At 50.9% G+C, this 21,525-nt stretch overlaps 2 long non-coding RNA genes across 2 annotated transcripts in view; both read right to left on the minus strand.

Moving 5' to 3' along the window:
* Positions 1–642: 642 nt before the first annotated feature.
* LOC114674313 (uncharacterized) lies at positions 643–4,967 on the minus strand. Its single transcript, XR_003725349.2, has 2 exons — positions 2,691–4,967; positions 643–2,529 (listed from the first exon to the last, which is right to left on the minus strand). It is a non-coding gene; the product is annotated as an uncharacterized LOC114674313 (long non-coding RNA).
* Positions 4,968–14,164: 9,197 nt separating this feature from the next.
* The window catches only part of LOC144336824 (uncharacterized), a 33,946-nt gene continuing 26,585 nt past the window's right edge, over positions 14,165–21,525 (minus strand). The window contains exon 2 of the long non-coding RNA XR_013409182.1: positions 14,165–14,459. This is a non-coding gene — a long non-coding RNA (uncharacterized LOC144336824). The remainder of the gene's footprint in view (positions 14,460–21,525) is intronic.

Genomic DNA, 21,525 nt, shown 5'->3' on the forward strand with positions numbered 1-21,525 from the left:
TCCTGGGCTCAAGCAATCCTCCTGGGCTCAAGCAATCCTCCCCACTCAGCCCCTTGAGTAGCTGGGACTACAGGAATGTGCCACCATGCCCTGCTTTTTTTGGTTTTGTTTTTGTTTTTGTTTTTTTTTGGTAGAGATAAGGTCTTGCTATGTTGCCCAGGCTAGTCTCAAACTCCTGGCCTAAAGCAATCCTCCTGCCTCAGCATGGATCTAATTTATAGCCCACAGCCATACTTCTTTTCTCCCTTCCCTAATTCTGTTCCTCCTATATCTGTCTCAGAGCCTCTCACAGGGCAAATTCCAGAAATCCTCCCTAACACCCCCATCCCAGTCACCTTTTGCATCTCCCCCTGCTACTTCTTTCTTCATATTTCTTATAGAGATGGATTTAGCCTCTCAGATACTTTTGTAAATGGACTTTATATATGTTTAGAACAGTTTTAGGCTCACAGCAAAATCCAACAGAAGGTAGAGTCCCATGTACTCTCTGTCCCCCCCCGCCACACACACACAGCCTCCCCAACTATTAATACCCCCCACCAAATAGTACATTTATTATAACTGATGAACCTACATTGACATGTCATTATCACTGTATTAGTCCATTTTCATGCTGCTGATAAAGACATATCTGAGACTGGGCAATTTACAGAAGAGGTTTATTGGACTTACAGTTCCACGTCCCTGGGGAGGCCTCACAATCATGGTGGCAGACAAGAGAAGAGAGCGTGTGCAGGGAAACTCCTCTTTAGAAAACCATCAGATCTCATAAGATTTATTCACTATCAGGAGAACAGCACAGGAAAGACCTGCCACATGATTCAATCACCTTCCACTGGGTCCCTCCCACAACACATGGAAATTCAAGATGAGATTTGGGTGGGGACACGGTCAAACCATATCAATCACCCTAAGTCCATAGTCCACATTACAGCTCACTGTTGGTGTTGTACAGCCTATGAGTTTAGACAAATGTTTAATGGCATAGACCCACTGTGACAGAATGATACGGAGGAATTTCACCGCCCCAAAAAGTCCTGTGCTCCACCTATTCATCGCTCCCCTCTCCCCAACCCATGGTGTTACCGGAAAAGGGGTCTTGATCCAGACCCCAAGAGAGGGTTTCTGATCTCACACAGGAAGCAATTCAAGGTGAATCACAAGGTGCAGCGAAGGAAGCACGTTTATTAAAAGCTACTCTTACAGAGCAGGGGACCTTCTGAGAGAATGCACCGTCTTTAAGTTTTTCTTATATAGGGGTCTTGTCTATGTAATGACTAAACCAAGCCGTGACTCTGTGAGGAGGAGCAGATGGCATGACAAAATTGATTACACTATTGATTTATAGAAAACTATCCTTAACAGTCTAGTACATGAGTACATCAAAGCGTATCTATAATTATCTTGAAAGCACATATTGTTATGGGTATTGGGACATCTGGGCTTTCTGTTGTTTTAGGAGTTTGTCCTTGCAGGCAGTACCAAGCTGCCTCCTTAGCTGTGACCATCTTAGGACCATGGGTTGTGACTGGTAAGGAAGGTGCCTTGTTAGTCTCAAGACAGAGAAGATTTTTCAGTGGTGTCACTCTGACTCTCTTCAGCTCCTGCTTCCCTAATGATGGCACCTCCTCTTTTTCCTGTCCCCATAATGTTTCCTCTTTGGGAATGTCACAGAGTTGGAGTCAGAGGGTGTGTAGCCTCCCCAGACTGACCGCTTTCACTTTGTGATCTGCATTTCTGGTTCCTTTATGTCTTTTCATGGACGGGAAGCTCACTCATTTTTAGCACTGAATAGTATTCCGTGGTCTGTGTCGACATGCCACAGTTCATTTCTCCAATCACCTGCCAGAGGACATCTCGGCTGCTTCCAAGTCGTGGTGATTGTAAATGATGCTGCTATCATCATCCAATGCATTTGCAGTCTTCTCCACTTCAGCCATTCTGCAGATTCCACTTCACGCTGACATCACAAAGACGGGACCCCTGAGGGATGGATGAGAGAAGACCAAGGCAGAATCCCCCCCAGAGAGCAGATGGGGGAAGGCTGGAGACCTTCCTGGGGGGACAAATCTTTTCCTGTTACCAGAGGATGCACACAGCTCATGGAGACCACGTCAACCACCAGCCTAAGGAAAGAAGCGGGAAAGCTGTGAGATAGAGCCAGAGACGGATCTGTGCTCAATCTGTGTGTGGCATACTCCTAAGTACTTGCTAGGGAGGGTCCTCGAAAGCAGCTCCTGGTCCTGGAAATTAGTGTACATGCGGTGGACACCACGGAGCAAAGCGCTGCTCAGAGAAAGCACACATCCTGGTTGCTATGGCTTCCATGCACGGGGCCCTCACTATGGACCAGACACTCCTAAGGGCCATGCACCCCGTACGATACCTCATCTCCCATCTACCTTCCCTTTACTGAAAGTGTGAAGCGGCTTAAGCAGCTTGTCTGAGTTTGCACAGCTGGCAAATGGCTGAGCCATGACTCACACCCAGGTCCATCCACGGCCAAAGCTCGAGATCTCTGGCATCCTTCTAAGGTCGGAAAGGGAAGGAAATCCCTAATAAGGAGCCTGTGTGACGGCGTCCCCCCTCTCCACTTTCCCACCCCTGCCAAGGACCCGTTTGAAGACTGTTCACGCCGGTCACTGCAATCACCGTTGCGCACAGAGATGGCAGTTCCAGCCAACACTGACCTTCTAGCCCACTCTGCCGAGGAGAAGACAGGGGCCGAGAGGATGCTGATTTCCTGCGGTTGATTCTGGCTCTAATTTCCCGGTGCTGACTCAAACTCATCAGGAACATTGCTTTCACTGAGTGTATGAAGTGGTTTCTCCATCCGTGTGACTTTACCCAGGTGTGGGGCCGAGCACTCCCCCCTGCCTCCTCCCTGGATTGCAGGAGCTGTCAGGAGCGCTGTGGACGCTCCGGGCCGAGATCAACTCGATGATGATGATGGCTGAGATCAACACGATGATGATGATGATGATGATGATGGAGGGAATGTGTGCTTTTCAGGAGGTTAATCACACCCTGAGCAACGCCTATGGATTTTGCTTTTCCTTGGCTGGTAGGAGCTGGGGAGGCTGCCTTCGCTGTGATATTTCTGCCAGTTCTCATCCCCAGTGGGAAGAGGAATTGTCTGTGTTTGCTGAAATTAAAGCCAAAACCCAGCCGGTGCAGATGGGAGGGGGAGGCTGGGAGCAGGTGGGAGCTGGTGTGCGGGAGTGGACCCAGGCCCTGGGGCAGAGAAGGAGGGGAGAAGCGGGGCCGTAGCACTATTTGGGAAACAGCAGCCATCTCATGGCGCATCAGGACGCGGAGGGTTTACTGGGAGTGGGTGGAGCTACCATAGAACGAGGTATTGAAAGTCAGCAGCACGGAGGAACTGGAGGCCACCATGTTAAGTGAAGTAAGCTAAGCCGAGGAAAGCGAATACGGCATGTTCTTACTCACACAGGGGAGCTAAAAGGTGGATCTCATGGAGGTGGAGAGTAGATTGTGGGTACCAGAGACTGGGAAGGGGAAGGGAGTCGGGGGATGAAGAGAGGGTGACTGATGTGTACAAATATATGGTTTAATGGGAGAAATAAGCCCCAGTGTTAGAGCAGCAGGTGACTGTAGCTCACAGTAATCTACTGTACATTTCCAAACAGCCAGAAGAGAATAACCCCAATGTCTTCAGCATCAAGAAAAGACCAGTATTGAAGGTGATGGATGCCTTAATTATGCTGATTGGATCTTTACAAATTATATGAATGTATTAAATTCTGACATGTACCCAGAAACTATGTACATCTATTATGCGCCAATAAAAATGAATTTTTTTTAAAAGTGAGCAAAGGCCCCTTTGCCTTGGATCTCAAGTCTGAAAAACAGGCCCTGATGCCTTTAGGAAACCCCAAAAGGAACAGGGACCTTCTGTGGGAAGCTGAGCCAGTGAAAAAACACCCCGGACCTCAAAATTGGGCAAACGGGGGTGTGTTTCCCAGGCCAAACTGTCGTCTTTACCTAGAAATTGGGCCACACCTGTGGTGCTGAATGGCTGTACCTTGGGCTTCAGGTTCCCAGATCCCACACTCCTTCCACAGCCTATGAAAACCCCACAGCATCCCCAGGGATCCTCTGCAGGCCTCGGACAAAGCTCAGCCTCCCACTGGACATTATTCTTGATCTCGACCCTGCTGCTGCCCTGGGCCCAGCTGTGGGTTTGAGGTTTCCTAGTGGCCCCCGGAGAGCAGTCCCTGTATTGCCTGAAAGGGACCCCCTCACTGGATGCCCTATAGGCCTGCAGGTCCATGCATCAGGCCTGGCCCTGGCTCTGCTGGTCCTGGGCTCAACCCTGAGGATTAACTGGACTGGCCTTGGGTGCCCGCGTGCCACCTTGCCCACCCATGCTTCATACATATCACAAGCTTCACCCTCTCTTGGAACAAACCAGCTCATCATCCCCTGGCCCCTGGCTGTCGTGAACGCTGTCTCCACCTGGGGATGTGCCAGCCTCGGTTTCCTTCTCTGTACAGTAGGAGCCAAAAGCATTTTGCTGACCTTGAAGCAGATCGACCCTGCAACAAGATGCGGAAGAGGCACCAAAGGAGCCTTGTAGCCAGTGTTGCCAGGCCGATGCAGCTTGCTGATGCAGCCGACTCTGCAGAGGTGCAGGAGCTGAGGACCCACGCAGGGGTGCAGGAGGTGAAGACCCACACAAGGGTGCCATCGAAGGCCATGGGAGGGACAGCTCCACGGACAGAGGCAAGACCCACCCCACCCTGACTATGAGGGGACAAGTCCATGGCTAAGGATCTTGGGAGCCATTCTCTCTGCTACACGCCATGCAAGCAGAGGTGCCCTCTGGCAACCAGGTGCCGCTCTGGGTACAACCGATGTAAACACGAGACAAAGAGTCAGCCAGACAGGAGCATCGGTCCAGGGACAGAGATGGGGGCAGTGTCAGACAGGTGGGCCAGGCACATGTCCCCAGCAGGACCCTGCAGGGGGGAGCAAGGCTGGGGGAGGGATGGGGCACTGAGCAGCCGGCGTCAGAACAATCAGGAAACCTCCCAGGCGGGCATTTCAAGCGCAGGCCCTGGCCAGCGGCGAGAGGGAGCCTGCGGGAAGAATGAGACCTGGGAGGGGCTGTGCCTGCCAGCTCCTTGTCCTGTGGTACCTTTGTCCGGCTTTGGCACCTAAGGACCACTGGACTCAAAAGGCGCTGAGAAGCATTTTCTCCTCCCATCTTTTGGAGGTGTTTGTGAAGGTCTGATATTAACTCCTCTTCAGATGTTTGGTAGAATTTGGCGGTGACGCTGTCTGCGGGGCAGATGCCTGTGAAAGGCGCCCTGGTGTGTTCAAGGCACAGTGATGAGGTCGGTGTCCCCCGGGACAGAGGAGGGAAGCAGGCGGCGGGCAGCAGGCCTTATGCAGGGCCCGGCAGAGTGAGGAGTGTGAAGAGTGCCACGCGGGGGAAGTGGCAGGGCCCGGCTGTGTAGCAAGGAAGCCCTCTGGCCCCTGCCCCGTGGTGTAAAGGCTCTCGCGGGAGAGGAACAGAAGCGAGAGGTCAGGTGCCCCCAGTACCATCCACTCTTACCTCATTGCACACATGAGCTCGTCAGGGTGGGCTCTGGGTCCCCCGGAGGAGTCCAGGGTCGAGTCCCGGAATCAGCCCAAGGTCAACTTGGAGAAAGACCATGTGTCTAGCGCCTGCCTCCCTCCCTCCCAGTCTCCTACTCACCTGGCCTCCAGCGCCCACCCAGCACCCCTGGGGACCGTCCCTGTCCCCCGAGGGACTCCAGAGGGAGGGTGTTTTGTGCCGTGTGGAAAACAAGCCATGCTCTCTGCAAACCACGACAGCCCCTTCAAGCTGTCAGAGTCCCTACATGTGGAGTGAAAAGGGGGAAAGAACACAATTTACAATTGCAAATTGGAACCCCTCTCGGAGCGGAGCGATAATCCAGCTCTGGAGACAGATGGCGAGGAAGTGCTCCAGGAACCTGTTACAACACATCGCTGCCTAGCAGAGACGAGAGGCTCCAGGAAGGACCCGGTGCCTGCCATTCCAACCTCGAGGGGCTCCTGGAGGGACGCTGAGGACAAGGTGGCTGTCCCGTCACCTCGCTCTTGTCTCTGCCCCCACCTGTTTCCACTGTGCGGGCGCCCGGACACGAAGACCTAAAGCCACAGAACAGTGAACTCTATGCCGTGTAGCTGTTGGCAGGCAGGGCAGGGGGAGAGACTAGAGTCCCCCTCTCTGCTGCCTTTTAAATAAAAGACAAGGAGGACTTCGAGGAGGAGGTCAAAACTCTGCAGTCTATACCGTGGCACAGATCCCGACTCAGGGTGGGGACATGTGGAAGGGACAGAGGGAGAGGGAAAACACAAACAAAGAGGGAGGAGGAGGTCCCTCCACTTCATGCAATCGGGATCAGGTGTGCGGGAACCCTGGCGTGTCTGGCATCTGGCGTGGCAGGCTCCCATCCTAGGTTCCACCGGTGCCGCTGGCGAGGCCTCCCTCTCCCCAAATGCTGCTCTTTTCAAGGGAGAACATCAGGCATCATTGCAAAGATAGGGTAGACGCTGAATGAAGGAATATTTTTAAACGCCCATGTTGTCATTCCTTCTTCCGGAAGTTCATTCATTTATGTGGTGATCTGAGAGCCTGTCACTCACTGAGGCCAGAGTGGACCCTGGGAGGCAGGCAGCGGTTCAGGGACCAGGCCCGGAGGTGCGCGGATAGACGGGGTCTGACAAAGGCCAGGACACAGTGCTCTGGGTCTAGGCTGGGGACAGGGGTGGCGGGGCAGCGGAGGACAAGGAGACAGCCAGGCAGACCCCAAAGCCTGGACCGGGCTGGTCTCGGGGAAGTGCGGGTGTGGAGGGAAAGAATGTTCCCTGCAAACGGAACATAGGATTGGCAGCACTGGCTGCAGCCATGGGACAGCTCATGGCTCAGCCAGGCTGCAGGGATTCCAGAAGATTCCATGGCTCAATCCTTACTGCAGACTGGAAATCTTCAATGAGCTGCTAACAAAAAGTGTCGGCAAACAAATCAATCAAAACCAAAACACATGTGTGTAGATGCAACGGGGCAGGGCAAGGGATGTTGAGCTGGTGGCAAATGAAGAAAGGAGAGGGAGGGGCACGGGGCTCCTGAGCCCGGGCCGGCCCGTTCCCACTGGGCTTCAAGGCTATGGGAGCATTGGTGTCCTGGCCTGGAATCGGTGAGCACAAAAGCACCGAAGACCTGAAAGGTTCTCAGGATCAAAGGCCCCTTTGTGAACGGTTCAATATTTTCAGCATAAATCCAATAAACGTCAGAGTTTTGTTTGTTTGTTTTAAGGCACCACCTGTTTCTCCCTATGGAAAAACAAAATGATAACTACTGCTAAAAAATGAAAATTTAAAAACCCCTAAAAGATGATCTGAGGTGCACGTGAAGCTGTTCTGGGCCAGCTTGAATGTGAACAGAGCCAGCCACTTCGCCATGCAGGGAAGGCCTTGGAAAGGAAAAGCAAAGCCCAGGCTGCCCGGTGGCTACAGCTCTGGGCGGCGTGTCCCTCACCCTCCTCTCCCACCACTGACTGCCTCGGAGGGAAGACCTCAACGCTTCCCAGAGGCTGAGCCCGAGACACCCCAGTGCTGAGGGCAGAGCAGCCCACTGGACCTCACCCCTTGGCACCCCTGCCCTCAGGGCACAGCAGTGATTTGAGGCCATGGCTGCCTCAGGGCCCTAGAGGAAGTCACATCTGGTCACTGAACAGACAGGACAGGCGTCGGGACAGTGCTGTGTTTGACACTCACTCACTAATTTATTCATGTATTCACTTGTGGGTTGTGAAATTAACTTCACAAATATTTACAGAGAGCTTTCCAGGGTTCTTCAAAGGGAAGAAATAAAGACGTTAGCAGAGTTCCTGTTTAAGCTTCTCTCTTATTGCATCCTGGCATCACGTGGGGCCTAAGGGTGACTTGGCAAAGTGAGCTCCCACTTCCTCCAACCAAAAAACACCAGCAGGCAGGATCCCGCGGCCAAGACGGTGAGTCCCGCTCCACTCTGGCGAATCTTGAAAAGTCCCTTCGTCTCTGTTGGTTTCCTGAAGCCACAAACTGGGCAGCTTCAACAACAGAAACTTACTCTCCCCCCGTCCCGGAGCCCAGTACTCCACGATCAAGGTGTGGACTGGGCTAGTTCTTTCTGAGGCCTCTCTCCTTGACTCCCAGAAGGCCTTATTCACTGTCACATGGCCTCTGTGTGTGCCTGTGTGTGTCTGGGTCCAAACCTCCCCTTCTTAGAAGGATACCAGTCCTACGGGATTAGGGGCCACCTGAATGACTTCATTTTAATTTTGTCAAGACCCTGTCCCCAAATAAGGTCGCACTCACAGGTTCTGGGGGTAAGGATTTCAGCATGTGGATTTGGTAAGGGGGTACCCAGTTCAGCCCATAACAATCTCTGAGCCTTCATCTTCTCATTAAAAAAAAAAAAAAAAAAAAAAAAAAAAAGGCTGGGCACAGTGGCTCATGCCCATAATCTCAGCATTTTGGAAGGCTGAGGTGGGCGGATCATTTGAGGTCAGGAGTTCAAGACTAGCCTGGCCAACACCCTGAAACCCTGTCTCTACTAAAAATACAAAAAAAAAAAAAAAAAGCAGGGCATGGTGGCATATGACTGTAGTCCCAGCTACCCGGGAGGTTGTGGTGAGCTGAGATCGAGCCACTGCACTCCAGCCTCGGTGACAGAGCGAGACTCCATCTCAAAAAAAGAGAGAGACAGACAGGCCAGGCGTGTTGGCTCACGCCTGTAATCCCAGCACTTTAGGAGGCTGAGGCAGGCCGATCACTTGAGCCCAGGAGTTTGAGACCAACCTGGGCAACGTGGTGAAACCTTGTCTCTACAAAAAACATACATAAATTAGACAGGCGTGGCGGCTCATGCCTGTAGTCCTAGCTGCTCGGGAGGCTGAGGTGAGAGGATCACTTGAGCCCCAGAGGTGGAGGCTGCAGTGAGCTGAGATAGTGCCACTGCACTCCAGGCTGGGTGATAGCAAGACCCTGCCTCAAAAAAAAAAAAAAAAAAGAGAGAGAGCACCTGCCCCAACTCTCTCCCAGAGCAGACCCACTATATTGGGCCTAAAGGGTGCCCTGTGAGCTTCAGAGGGCTATGCTGTAGGCGCCACCCACTTTCCTCTCCAACTACAGGCAGCAAGAGAGACAGGGACTCTCATCTCCCAGTGCCCCTCAGAAAATCAGAGCTCCTGGGCAGGACATTGGCATGCGGTCCGCTGGCTCCTTTAAGAAATGCCAAATGTCCTCAGAGACCCGCACAAAATGTCAGTACTCTCTCCGCAGACCAATCCATTTCCCCCACTAAGTAGCATCTGATGGCGTTAGATGCTAAGACTCTCTTCAGAAGTAAAAAAATAAAAATAAAAATAAAAAGGCAGCCCCTTAGTGGGAGGGTTTTTGGCATTTCATCTGAATTCCATAATGAATAATTCATATGAAAGTTTTACTGGAGCCCAGCGTTCCACAATAAACGTTCCCTGAGAACACACGCAAATGCTTCAGCAGCCATCTCTCTCTCTCTCTCTGCCGGATCGGGCTGACGGCCCAAATCAGATCTGAGTTACTGCATCACTTATTTACAAAAAATAACATAATCTTACTTTTATGTGCATTTTTCCCGGCATCCGTGGGTGACAAGTTTGAGAGGCACGGGCAGCAGTGGTCGCTGCATCTGTTGGATCCAGGAGGGAAGGGAGGTTCTGAGCTTTGGAGCGGGAAGTGAGGAGCCTCAGCTGTCTGCACCCTTTTGCTTGCAACACAACAATTAGGAGAGGGACTAGGAGGAGAGGAGCCACCTGGTTTCTGGGGCATAGAAGCCCTACGCAGCCACGTGTCCCAGGCAGAGCGAGGTGGGGAGGGGGCCGGGGGAGATCCCACTTATTCGGCTTCAGGAGGGGGGTCCAGAGTGCAGCTTGGGGACAGGAAGACCCAGCTTGAACCCTCCTCCCAGCCAGGTTACGTGGCTTCTCTGAGTCCTTGTCCTTATTTGGATAATGGGAAAAAAAGAACCCACCTTTCAGGACAGTCCTGGGAACGTGCTGACCTGTTGTGGGCAGCGTGGCCATCACGTCAACCTTCACATCCAACAAACGCTTGCAGAGCTGACAGGCACATGGCATGAGCACGCCGCTAACCAGGACTCTGTTGTTTCTGATATTACTGTTTCCATGGTGCCAGGGAGAGGGCTCCAGCCCAGCTGCAGCGTCCAGGGGCACAGCCTCCGCCTCCTGCACTCGCTGCCCAGGGGTTCACGTGTCCTCCACTTAATGTCTTCTTGATATTTTACACACTTTCTCCTTTGTGAATTCATCTCTTTCCACGGAGGAATTGCCTGTGTGTGCCCAGTGCGAGTTTGAAGGCATCCGTCATGCCGCATCCTCCTGTGGGTTTCTCAGTCAGCCACTCTAGGCAGGCCCTGAGGGAGGGGATGGAGGAGACCCCAGACCCTGGCGCTGCCCTTCCTGTCCCGGCCAGGTGGATGTCCTTGTTTAGGGATGCCAGGGACATGGCCTGCACCAGGGACACAGTCGTCAGCCCCGGCTCTGTTGCTGACCAGCTGTTTGACTTGGAGCAAGTTTCTTAACCTCTCTAGGCCTGTTTCCTTATCTCTAAACTGAAGTGACCGTAATCCCCTCCCCAGGGGAAGTCGGGAGGCTCCGGGACGGGACTGTGCACGCGCAGCCTTCACATCGTGCTGAGGCAGCACCAAGCGTGCACCCGAGAAATGCCAGTTGTCTTGTGCAGCAAGCTCAGTTTGCAGAAGCAGGAAGGGAGCCCGGGCTGGGAACTGCCCGTTGCCCACAGTGAGGTGCTGGAGGACCCAGGACAAGGCCTGGCTCTCCACCTGCTGCACCGTCCACCTCTGCCTGATTGACAGCTTCACCGGCCATTCCGTTTGCCTTCTCCACTCCCTCCTTCCCTATAGGAACCAGTTTTGGGTTTGGCACCCAAAACCACAAGGATTGGCCCCTTCTCCGCACTGCCCGTGGACTTGGGAGGCTAAGTGCACAATTAGCCAATCACAGTACGTCATCCTCCTTGCCAGGGATTATTTCAGCCAATCAGCACACAGACTCCCTCAGGGGACTCTAATAGGTCCAGGAGCAGGCACATGACCTAGGCCGGCCAATCAGAGAGGTGAGAAGGACTTTCCCTCCACCTGTCCTTCTCCCACCAGGTGTGAATGAGCAAGCTCCCCTCATTGCAGCAGGCAGGTGGCCATCCTAAAGGGTGAGGGGCGCTGCCTGAGGACAAGGGGAGGCAGGGTGGAGGGAAGGGAGATACAGCCTTGATCACATGGTGCCTGCAGCCCACCTTGCCTCAGAACCTGTGCTCACATGAGATAACAGATCTCTGTGCTTAAGCTATTTCACGTTGGATCTTCTGCTACCAGCTCCTGAGAAAGGCCCCCACATGTAAAGTTAGAGGGTCTCCACTGTGGCCAGACCTCTATGGCCCCTTCATACGTCCAACCCTGGGAGAAATTCAAGTCCATGGAAGACCACACAACGGGATAAGGAAGTAAAAAGTTAATGACTAAATTAAGGTTATCACCAGAAGTTTACTCTAAGCTTCCTGAGAAGGGTCACCTCTGTTTTTGAAGACCCGCAGAAAGTACTGTCAAATTCCATTCAAAAAAAGCCCTCGGTGTCCTGGAATGGCCCCTGAAAAGAGCCTCCTGGAGCTTCCTATCGCAGCATGACACCTGCCCACCAACAGGGCAGGACAGTGGTGTGGCCAAGAGGCCCACTGACCAGGGTTCGAGTGGCGATTTTACTACTAACTGGCTCCGTGGCCTTTGCAACACTCAGGGACCTCATGTGGAAAATGGTGTCCTAATATCACCAGCTTATGCAAATCAATGTGACGAATCTACAGATAAGAAAAATGAAGTTCTTAGCACTGCGTCCGGCATGTTGGGAGTGCTCAGTAAATGTTAGTGTTATTTTCTTGACATTTTCACCCTGATTAAATGATTAGGCAGAGACTAATGCTTCTGGCCAAGTGGAGTAACAGAGATTGGACGTACCCTCCCAACCAAACCACCAAAACAACATGAAAAAATGTATGAAGCAACGGTTTTCAGGCCATGAGACACCAGGCAGCAAAGGACAGATATTCCTGAAAGGAGAAAAACTAACAAGGAGAGCCCTAAGATTGCCCAGGCTTCTCCTGTCGGGTGAGTTTCCAGGCTGTGGTGCAGAGATGGGGAACCCAGGTTGAGACCAATGGACTCCCTGAGTGGAGGAGACAGAGCCGAGTCCAGGGAAGCCAAGGCAGGAAGGTTCGCAGGACATAACAGGAGAGAGCTACGCAGAGAGCTCTGGAGATGTGCAGAGGGTCCCCTCCAGGCACTCAGCAAAGCAACAATCAATGCATGTAGGCAAGGAAATGACTCAAGGCTGGGCAAAGCAGCACCCAAAAAGATTGGAGGAAGCAGCTCCCCGTGCTCACACAGGGGTGGGGGTTGCTACTGCTCCTACCAACCACAGAGGAAAATCTTCGAATTCATATGGCATGGGTAGACTACTCAGAAGGGTCTTGCCTCCTTCATAGGAAATAATTATCCCTAGACTAAACACTGATTTGAAATTTTTAAAAGCAAGCTCTGAATAGATCGAAATGTTCCCAAGGAACTTAACTGCATTGCTGAACAAAGCTCAAGAATACTTTAGAAATGATCACAACAACAACAAAAATCTAGCAACCAGCAATACAAAATGTCAGTGTCAGCTGGGCACGGTGGCTCACGCCTGCAATCCCAGCATTTTGGGAGGCCAAGGCGGGCGGATCACTTAAGGCCAGGAGTTTGAGACCAGCCTGGCCAATGTGGTGAAACCCCATCTCTACTAAAAATACAAAAGTTAGCCAGACCTGGTCGCACACGCCTGTAATCCCAGCTACTCAGGAGGCTGAGGCAGGAGAATCACTTGAACCTGGGAGGTGGAGGCTGCAGTGAACTGAGATTGTGCCACTGCACTCCAGCCTGGGCCACAGAGCAAGACTCCATCTCAAAAAATAAATAGATAAATAAAATGTCAATGATATCCAATCAAACAGTCTACGCATGCAAAGAAGCATGAAAACATGACCCATGGCAAGAAGAAAGATCAATCAAAACTGACTCAGAACTGATATAGATGCTAGAATTGGCAGACAAGAACATTTAACAAGTTATTACAACTTTGGCCAGGCGGGGTGGCTCACGCCTGTAATCCCAGCATTTTGGGAGGCTGAGGCGGGTGGATCACCTGAGATCAGGAGTTCAAGACCAGCCTGACCAACACGGAGAAACCCCGTCTCTATTAAAAATACAAAATTAGCTAGGCATGGTGGCGCATGCCTGTAATCCCAGCTACTTGGGAGGCTGAGGCAGGAGAATTGCTTGAACCTGGGAGGTGGAGGTTGCAGTGAGCTGAGATTGCACCACTGCACTCTAGCCTGGGCAAGAGAGCAAGACTCTGTTTCAATAAAAATAAATAAATAAAAAGAAAGGAAAAAATAAAAGAAAAATGCATTGGATAGAATTAATAGCAGGTTAGACATTGCAGAATAAAAGATTGCTGAACATAAGGACATAGCAATACAAAGTATCCAAAACAAAACACAAAGAGAAAAAAAATAATTTTAAAAAACTAACAGAGAATTAGTGAGTTTGGGAATGTCAAGCAGCCTAAGATACGTGTAATTGGAATCTCCAAAGGAGGAGAGGGAGAGCAGAAATACTATTTGAAGAAATAATGGCTGAAAATGTTTCAAATTTGACAGAAACCAGAAACTCACCAATTCAAGAAGCTCAATGAACCTCAAACACAAGAAACATAAAAGCACATCCCAATCAAACTGCTTAACCCCAGTGAGAAGGAGAATATCCTGAAAGCAGCCTGAGGAAAAAGGTATGTTGCATACAGAGAAACAAAGATTAAAATGACAGCAGATTTCTTAAGGGAAATGATTCAAGCAAGAAGACAGTGGGTCTATATATACTATATATAGTATGTGCCACTATACTCGAGACTGGGCAACAGAGTGGGAAGTGAGACTCCGTCTCAAAAACAAAACAAAAAACAAAAACTGCCAACCTACAATTCCGTACGGTGAAATTATCTTCTTTTTTTTTTTTTTCAGACAGGGTCAGGCCAGAGTGCAGTTGCACGATCTCAGCTCACTGCAACCTCCATCTCCCAGGTTCAAACGATTCTCCCACTTCAGCCTCCGGAGTAGCTTGGATTACAAGAGTGCACCACCATGCCTGGCTGATTTGTTGTATTTTTGGTAGAGATGGGGTTTCATGTTGGCCAGGCTGGTCTGGAACTCCTGGACTCAAGTGATCCATCCGCCTTGGCCTCCCAAAGTGCTGGGATTACAGGTGTGAGCCACCGCACCTGGCCCAGTGAAGTTATCTTTAAAAACATAAAGGGAAGGATTCCAACTTCAGATGTGACAAAGTAAGCACATTCCACCCAGTCTTTCCCTCTGGACACAACTGTGACACCTGAACATATGCATGGACCAGTTATTGGAGGACTCTGAAAAGTAAACTGCAGCAGGCAGACTGAGAAAGAAAACCAGATGTCAAAGTACCACCAAACTGGTGGTGATTTACCATGTTCTTCTCCAGGATCACCTGGCCTGACTACAACACAGTTTGAAAAACAAAGGTAGGTGCTGGCACAGAGAAAGCTCCAGGGCAAGCCCTATCATTCTGGTTCAAGAGACATGAACGAGGCCTCCCAATGCTCAGGGAAAACATGGAAGTTCCACATTTTTCCTACACTCACACTCCAGCCCCCAATAAATCCTGTGTCAGTGTTGGCAGAGACCCCAACAGGAACCCACAAGAGCTGAAACACTGAGGGAGCAGAGCTTTCTCCCTGATGAGTGGATCTGCAATCCCAAGAGAGCACAGCAAACCCCACTGCTCTTTTCCCTTTTTCTGTTCTCCACCGTTTGACACTCACAGAGGTGCATGTCACACCAGGGTCACTAGAGCCCTAGGTTTTGGGTCAAAGGACCAAATGGGCCAAAGTGTATCAGGACGATTGCAGAAATGGAGAAGCTTTGGAAAGCAACCACCTAACATTATATATAAATTCCTGGTCCCACCATCACCCTGAAAGCTGCACGTGGCATGAATCTGATCCTAGATAGCATGGCAAAGACTTCAAGAACTGAACCACCTTTCGGTTCAAAGGCCCATTACTCGATGATGCACATGTGGGATGGACCTAAAAAGTGCTCCAAAGGCCCTGAAAACTGAGCTGCCCATGGAAGCACAACCCACAGAAGGTGGGCAGAAACATGCGGCTGGAACTCAGCTACGTTTGCTGCTTAAACAAAAATCACAACGTTTTCCAAAAGATTTAATGAAAGCTCTGAATCTCGTAACAGAATGTTTAAAATGTCCAGGATACAATCCAAAATTACACGGCATACAAAGAACCAGGAAAATCTCAATTCACACGAACAAAGCCAACCACTGCCAATGAAAGGATAACCTGAGTCTCAGGATTCTCTGACAAAGACTTTAAAGCCGCTGTTACAAAAATGCTTCAGCCACAATGGCACACTCCCCTAACACAAAAGGAAAAACAGAAAGCCTTGGCAACACAGAGGAGATAAGGAAAACCCAAAGGGAAATTTTAGAACTGAAAAATACAGCAACTGAAAATTCGTTTTAAAAACTTACTGGATGAGCTGAAAGGAGATCAGAAATTATAAATGAAAGAGACAGTGAACTTGAAACTAGATTAATAGGAATTGTCAATTCTTAACAGAGTATAATCATGAAAAAGTAGAGATTCAGGAGCTCCTGGGATGATAAAGGGAAAAAGGCCAAACATTTGTGCCCTCTGGGGTTGCAGGACGGGAGGAGTAAGAACGCCGTGCTGAAGCAAAACTCCAGGAAGTAATGGTATTTGGTGAAGCTTCCTAAATTTGGTGGAAGACAAATCTACAGATTGAAGAAACTGAGAGCCCTGCAAACAGGACAAACACGAAGAAATGCAGCCCTCCAGCTGGGCACGGTGGCTCACGCCTGTAATCGCAGCACTTTGGGAGGCCAAGGCAGGTGGATCACCTGAGGTCAGGAGTTCGAGACCAGCCTGGCCAACATGGTGAAACCCCGTCTCTACTAAAAATACAAAAAAATAGCCAGGCGTGGTAGCATGTGCCTGTACTCCCAGCTACTCAGGAGGCTGAGGCAGAGAATCACTTGAACCTGGGAGGCAGAGGTTGAAGTGAGCCGAGATCGTGCCACTGCACTCCAGCCTGGGCGACACAGCGAGACTCTGTCTCAAAAAAAAAAAGAAGACAAAGAAAAAGAAAGAAAGAAATGCAGCTCTCCACTGATCTGGATAATCCCCTCTGGCACTTAGGAGATGGAAAATGACAACCACATAACACAACACAACACATCAGCTCCCACGACAATTGATGTTGCAGAAGCAGCAGAAACAGTACATGGGCCCAAAAGGCAGGATGTGCAATGTGTCCCTTAGACCTTTTTTCTCCTTTTCTTTTCTTAATAGAGACAGACAGGGTTTTCCCCTGGCTATGTTGCCCAGGCTGGTCTCCAACTCCAAGCCTTAAGCAATCCTCCCACCTTGGCCTCCCAAAGTGCTGGGATTACAGGTGTGAGCCACTATGCCTGGCTTTTTTTTTTTTTTTTTTTTTCTTTACTGCAATTCTCTCTCAAACCCTATCAATTAAATTCAGCACTTCAAGAGTTACAGTTGGCCAGGCACGGTGGCTCATGCCTGTAATCCCAGCACTTTGGGAAGCTGAGATGGGAGAATCACTTGAGGTCAGGGGTTCGAGATCAGCCTGGCCAACATGGCAAAACCCCGTCTCTACTAAAAATGCAAAAAAAAATTAGCCAGGCATGGTCGTATGTGCCTGTAATCCCAGCTGCTCGTGAGGCTGAGGTGAATCACTTGAACCCAGGAGGCGGAGCTTGCAGTGAGCCAAGATCGTGCCACTGCACTTTAGCCTGGGCGACAGAGCAGGACTCCATCTCAAAAAATATATATATATAGTTATACTTGTAGTTTCCAGGAGACCATGTTACCTCCAGGCTGGGCAGAGGAGACGGAGAGGGGAATAGAGCAGCCATGAGGTATTTTCCTCTTTGGCGCCTCGTCCCAGGGTCTGCCTCCTCCCCCGTGCTCTTCGCAGAATCCACGGAGTGTCCTGGCTCAGACTTTTTCCTGCCCCTCACATGCCACCACAGCTTCAGCTGACATTCCGTGGCACCTTTAGCCACTCCCTGCAGGCAGCATCCCATTCCTTCATGGGACCACGCAGGAGGGGACTCCTGTGCCCACATCCAACAGAACTGCAAACATCTGCATCCCTCTCCTCCCTGAAGTTCCCCAGGATATCTGAATGAGTGTGTAGGGCCTTTGGTTACCCCTTGGGAACAGAGACCTTGACCGCCTCCCTAACCCTCACAGTATCTGAGGCTAGGCTGGAGGGGCATCAGTGAATCGGGGAGACGCAGAGAAAACATCTCCGTGCCATTGTGCAAGACCGACTGACCTTCAGGTTTGAGCAGCATGGCAGATGCCTGCGGCTCAACCACGGACGTCTGTGGCCCAGCGTTTGGCCCCACACAGTTTTAGGAAACACTTAACCCTTTCTCCTCCCACCTGGAGGAGAAAGCAACCAATAAACGAACTTCTGATTTTTTCAGGCTCATCCCAAGCCCAGTATCAGCTGTGGGGACTCCAAGACCTTTTCTCCCCCAACCGGAGAAGAAAACAAACTCCAAATATGCCATTTAGGCTTCGTGTTGTAACCTCACGTCCCAACATCCAGCGTTCATCTACTTCCCAAACCCTTGCTAATTAATAGACAACAAAGTGGGGGGTCAGGTACCCCCACATCCCCATGCAGACCATACAATTTGGCCAATACATCTGCTACTAATTCCCATGGAGCTCTCTCAAGTTCTCACCAGTCCAGAGGGCCCCCGTCTTTCTCTTTCAGGAGCTACCCTATTCGCAAGCTAATCTGTTAACTTGCCAGTTTTACGTGCGTGTTTGGGCGGAAAGGCACAAGATCCCTGGGCTAAAGAAATAAGACATTTATTACCCAGAGCGAAAGCAGCCTAGAAGCAGCATCTTAACACCAGTTTCCCAGCCCCTATGCCCGCAGAGTGACGTGGCCAAAATAGGTTGTTCCCCACACGTGCAGAGGGTTCACCCCAGGGAGGAACCCCCAAATTATGAGACCTGGGGCTTATATAGGGTGGCTGGCTTATCTGCCCGCTGGCCCCTCCTGATGCGGAGACCTTATCTCGACTCTAGAAGAAAACAAATCCTCTCCTAGGTTGATTCATCAGGAATGTAAGTGAATGTCTTGCTACTCTATTAGTTTGCCAGTGCCCTTTGCTCAGAGGGCCAGGACTGACCATGCAGAACTGTGAAATATTGATGGAGAACTGTCTCCCAACAACTGACTGATCTAAATGCTTCTTTTAGGAGGAATGTGTTTCTCGCTTTCAGATGGAGTGGAAGGAGCAGAAAGAGGCCACTTATTCCTGGGAAGGGCTTCTGCAGAAGCTGAGTGTAGGGAGTCACCCAGTGACAGCTCCACGGACAGATGGAAGCTGCTAGAGGGACCTCAGGAGAATGGAATGGCCCAGGCTGGAAATGGGTTGGACTCTGAGACCAAAGTGATTGCTAGTCCTCTTTCTTGCGGGGAAGGAATTGCAACCTGCATGGGTAGAGGTCCCCATGTGGCCTCCCCCGTGGGGCAGGAGGGAGTGGTCCCTGCGCCCAGTGTTACCCACAGAGCCACAGGACACTGAACCACTCTCCAGGCGAGCTGAGGCTGCAGAGCCTGGTGGCCATCTGGACCATGTGGCTAACAAGTCACCTCTGCCTCCTGGGACAGAAAATGCCCTCGGGGATGTTCTCCACTCTGCCCTACAAGAGCAGGGCTCCCAGAGTTGGGCAGCCTGGGTTCATATGCCAGCTATGTTTTGCCAGCTTTGTGACCTTGGGCGAATTTCTGCCTCTCTGTGTGCCAGTCAAGTGGGCAATGGCAGTGCCACTCAGGCTGTCTGAGTCCCTGAAGCACCTTGGACACTGTTTGGTACCCAGAACCCAACAGCCCAGTGGCTGTGAAGAACGATGGACCTGCCTCAGCTTCTCAACCCCAAAGGTACTGCTCAAATCCCAGCCAGCTCTCCACACACTCAACCACCACATCCCCTCCGCCCCTCCGTGCCTCCCAGAAGGAGCAAAATCAGCTGTTTCCATCTGCCAGGGTTGCTGCAACAATGCACCACACACTGGGGGCTCAAGCAACAGGAGTCTGTCCTCTCCCAGGCCTGAGGCCACAAGCCCGAGGTTCAGGCATGTGCAGGGCTGGTACCTCCTGAGGCAGGAGGGAGAGGCTGTCCCAGGCCCCTCTCCAGCTCCTAGGCTGCTGGCAACTGCAGCCCTACCACGGTTTCTGCCTCCATCTTCACCCGGCACCCATCCTGTGTGTGAGCTGTGTGTGTGCGTGTATGTGGTGTGTTGTGTGTGGTGTGCTGTGAGTTATGTGTGTACGTGTGTGTTGTGTGTTGCATGTGTGGTGCATGTTGTGTTTGTTGCGTGTATTGTGTGCGGTGTGTTCATGTGGTGTATGTGTGTGGTGGGTGTGGTATGTGGTGAGTTGTGTGTTTATTGTGTGTACGTGTGTGTTGTGTGTGTTGCATGTGTGTTGTGTGTATGGTGTATGTGGTGTGTGTGGTGTGTGATGTGTTCGTGTGGTGTGTGGTGTGTGCAGTGTGTGTGGTGCGGGTGTGTGTGGTGTGTGTGGTGTGTAGTGTGTGTGTGGTGTGTGTGTATTGTGTATGGTGTGTTCGTGTGGTGTGTGGTGTGTGGTGTATGGTGTTTGTGGTGTGGTTTGTTGTGTGTTGTGTATTGTGTCTACGTGTGTATTGTGTTGTGAGTTGTGTGTAGTTGTGTTGCATGTGTTGCATGTGTGGTGTATGTTTTGTGCTTGTGTGTATTGTGTGTGGTGTGTTTATTGTTGTGTGGTGTGTGTTGTGTGGTGTATGTGATGTGTGGTGCATGTGTGGTGTGTTTGTTGTGTGTAGTATGGTGTGTTTTGTTGTGTTGTGTGTTGCATGTATGGTGTGTATTGTGTTTGTGTGTGGTGTCAGTTGTATATTGTGTGTACGTGTTTTGTGTATTGTGTGTGGTGTGTGTGACGTGTGGTGAGTTGTGTGATGTGTTGTGAGTTGGGTATTGTGTGTAGTTGTGTGGTGTGTGTATTGTTGCATTTGTTGTGTGTATTGTGTGTTGCGTGTGTGGTGTATGTAGTGTGTGTGGGGTGTGTGTGGTGTTTGTGTATTGTGTGTAGTGTGTTGTGTATGTTGCATGTGTGTGGTATATGTGTTGTGTTTGTGTATTGTGTGTGGTGTGTGATGTGCGTGGTGAGTTGTGTGTTGTGTTGTGACCTCTGTATTATGTGTATTGCGTGCCGTGTGTTGCATGTGTGGTGTATGTGTTGTGTTTGTTGTGTGTATTATGTGTGGTGTGTGTGATGTGTTGTATGTGTTATGTGTGTGCTGTGTGTTCGTGTTCTGTGTGTATCTCCAAATCTCCTCCTCACATAAGGACCCCACCCCACCGGCTTGGGGCCCACTCTAATGGCTTCATCTTAACCTGCTTGCCTCTGAAAGGCGGTTTTCAAATGAGGTCACGCCCACAGGTCCTGGGGGTTAGGGCTTTCCACACACAGATTTGGGGGACACAACTCATGCTGGTGTGTCCATTTCTTGCTCCCTGCTGTACCAGTCCTTTGTACAGTTTTTAGGACACAGACGGCTCTTCCTGGCTGCAGCTGCTGGGGGAGGAGGTCTAGCAGAGCAGGGGCTGGGGAGGGCCCGGGATGGGCGTCCCTGTCCAGCCACCTCTGAAGCCAGGAGATCCAGACACATCACCAGTGAAGCCCAGGTGGGCTCGCCCCCTGCCAGCACACGGCCTGGCAGGCAACGCCACTACAGCTTCCGCACATCTGCTGAGGAGGAGCAGGGCAGAAGCTAAGTTCCCAAATGGTCGTGGCTCTAATTTCTATCACCAAGAAAAACAAAACTACCAGTCATTGCTCCCTCGTTATTCTCTCTGCTCACTGTATTTTTCTCTGTCTTGGTAATTACCCACTGTGCCAGGAACTGCACCAGAGGGCAGCCCTTTGGACCCCAGTGACTCGCAGCTGGGCCCAAGCATGACCCCGAAAACCCAGCAGACCCATTGGTGGAGCCAGGAGTGGGTTCCCCTCAGGCCTGCGGGCCGAGACCACAGACAGGCATTTGGAGAGGTCCCTGGCTGTACAGCCAGACATACTGTTGGTGGGAACTTAATAAACTGAAGCATGAAATATTTATCCACTTACACCAGCTTAAGTAATTTAAGTTTGCTAGAAATCAACATCATGTTTTCATATTTAATGAGCCTTCTGCGAAGCAGC

Source organism: Macaca mulatta, chromosome 1 (assembly GCF_049350105.2).
Source record: "Macaca mulatta isolate MMU2019108-1 chromosome 1, T2T-MMU8v2.0, whole genome shotgun sequence".
Classification (NCBI taxonomy): Eukaryota; Metazoa; Chordata; class Mammalia; order Primates; family Cercopithecidae; genus Macaca; species Macaca mulatta.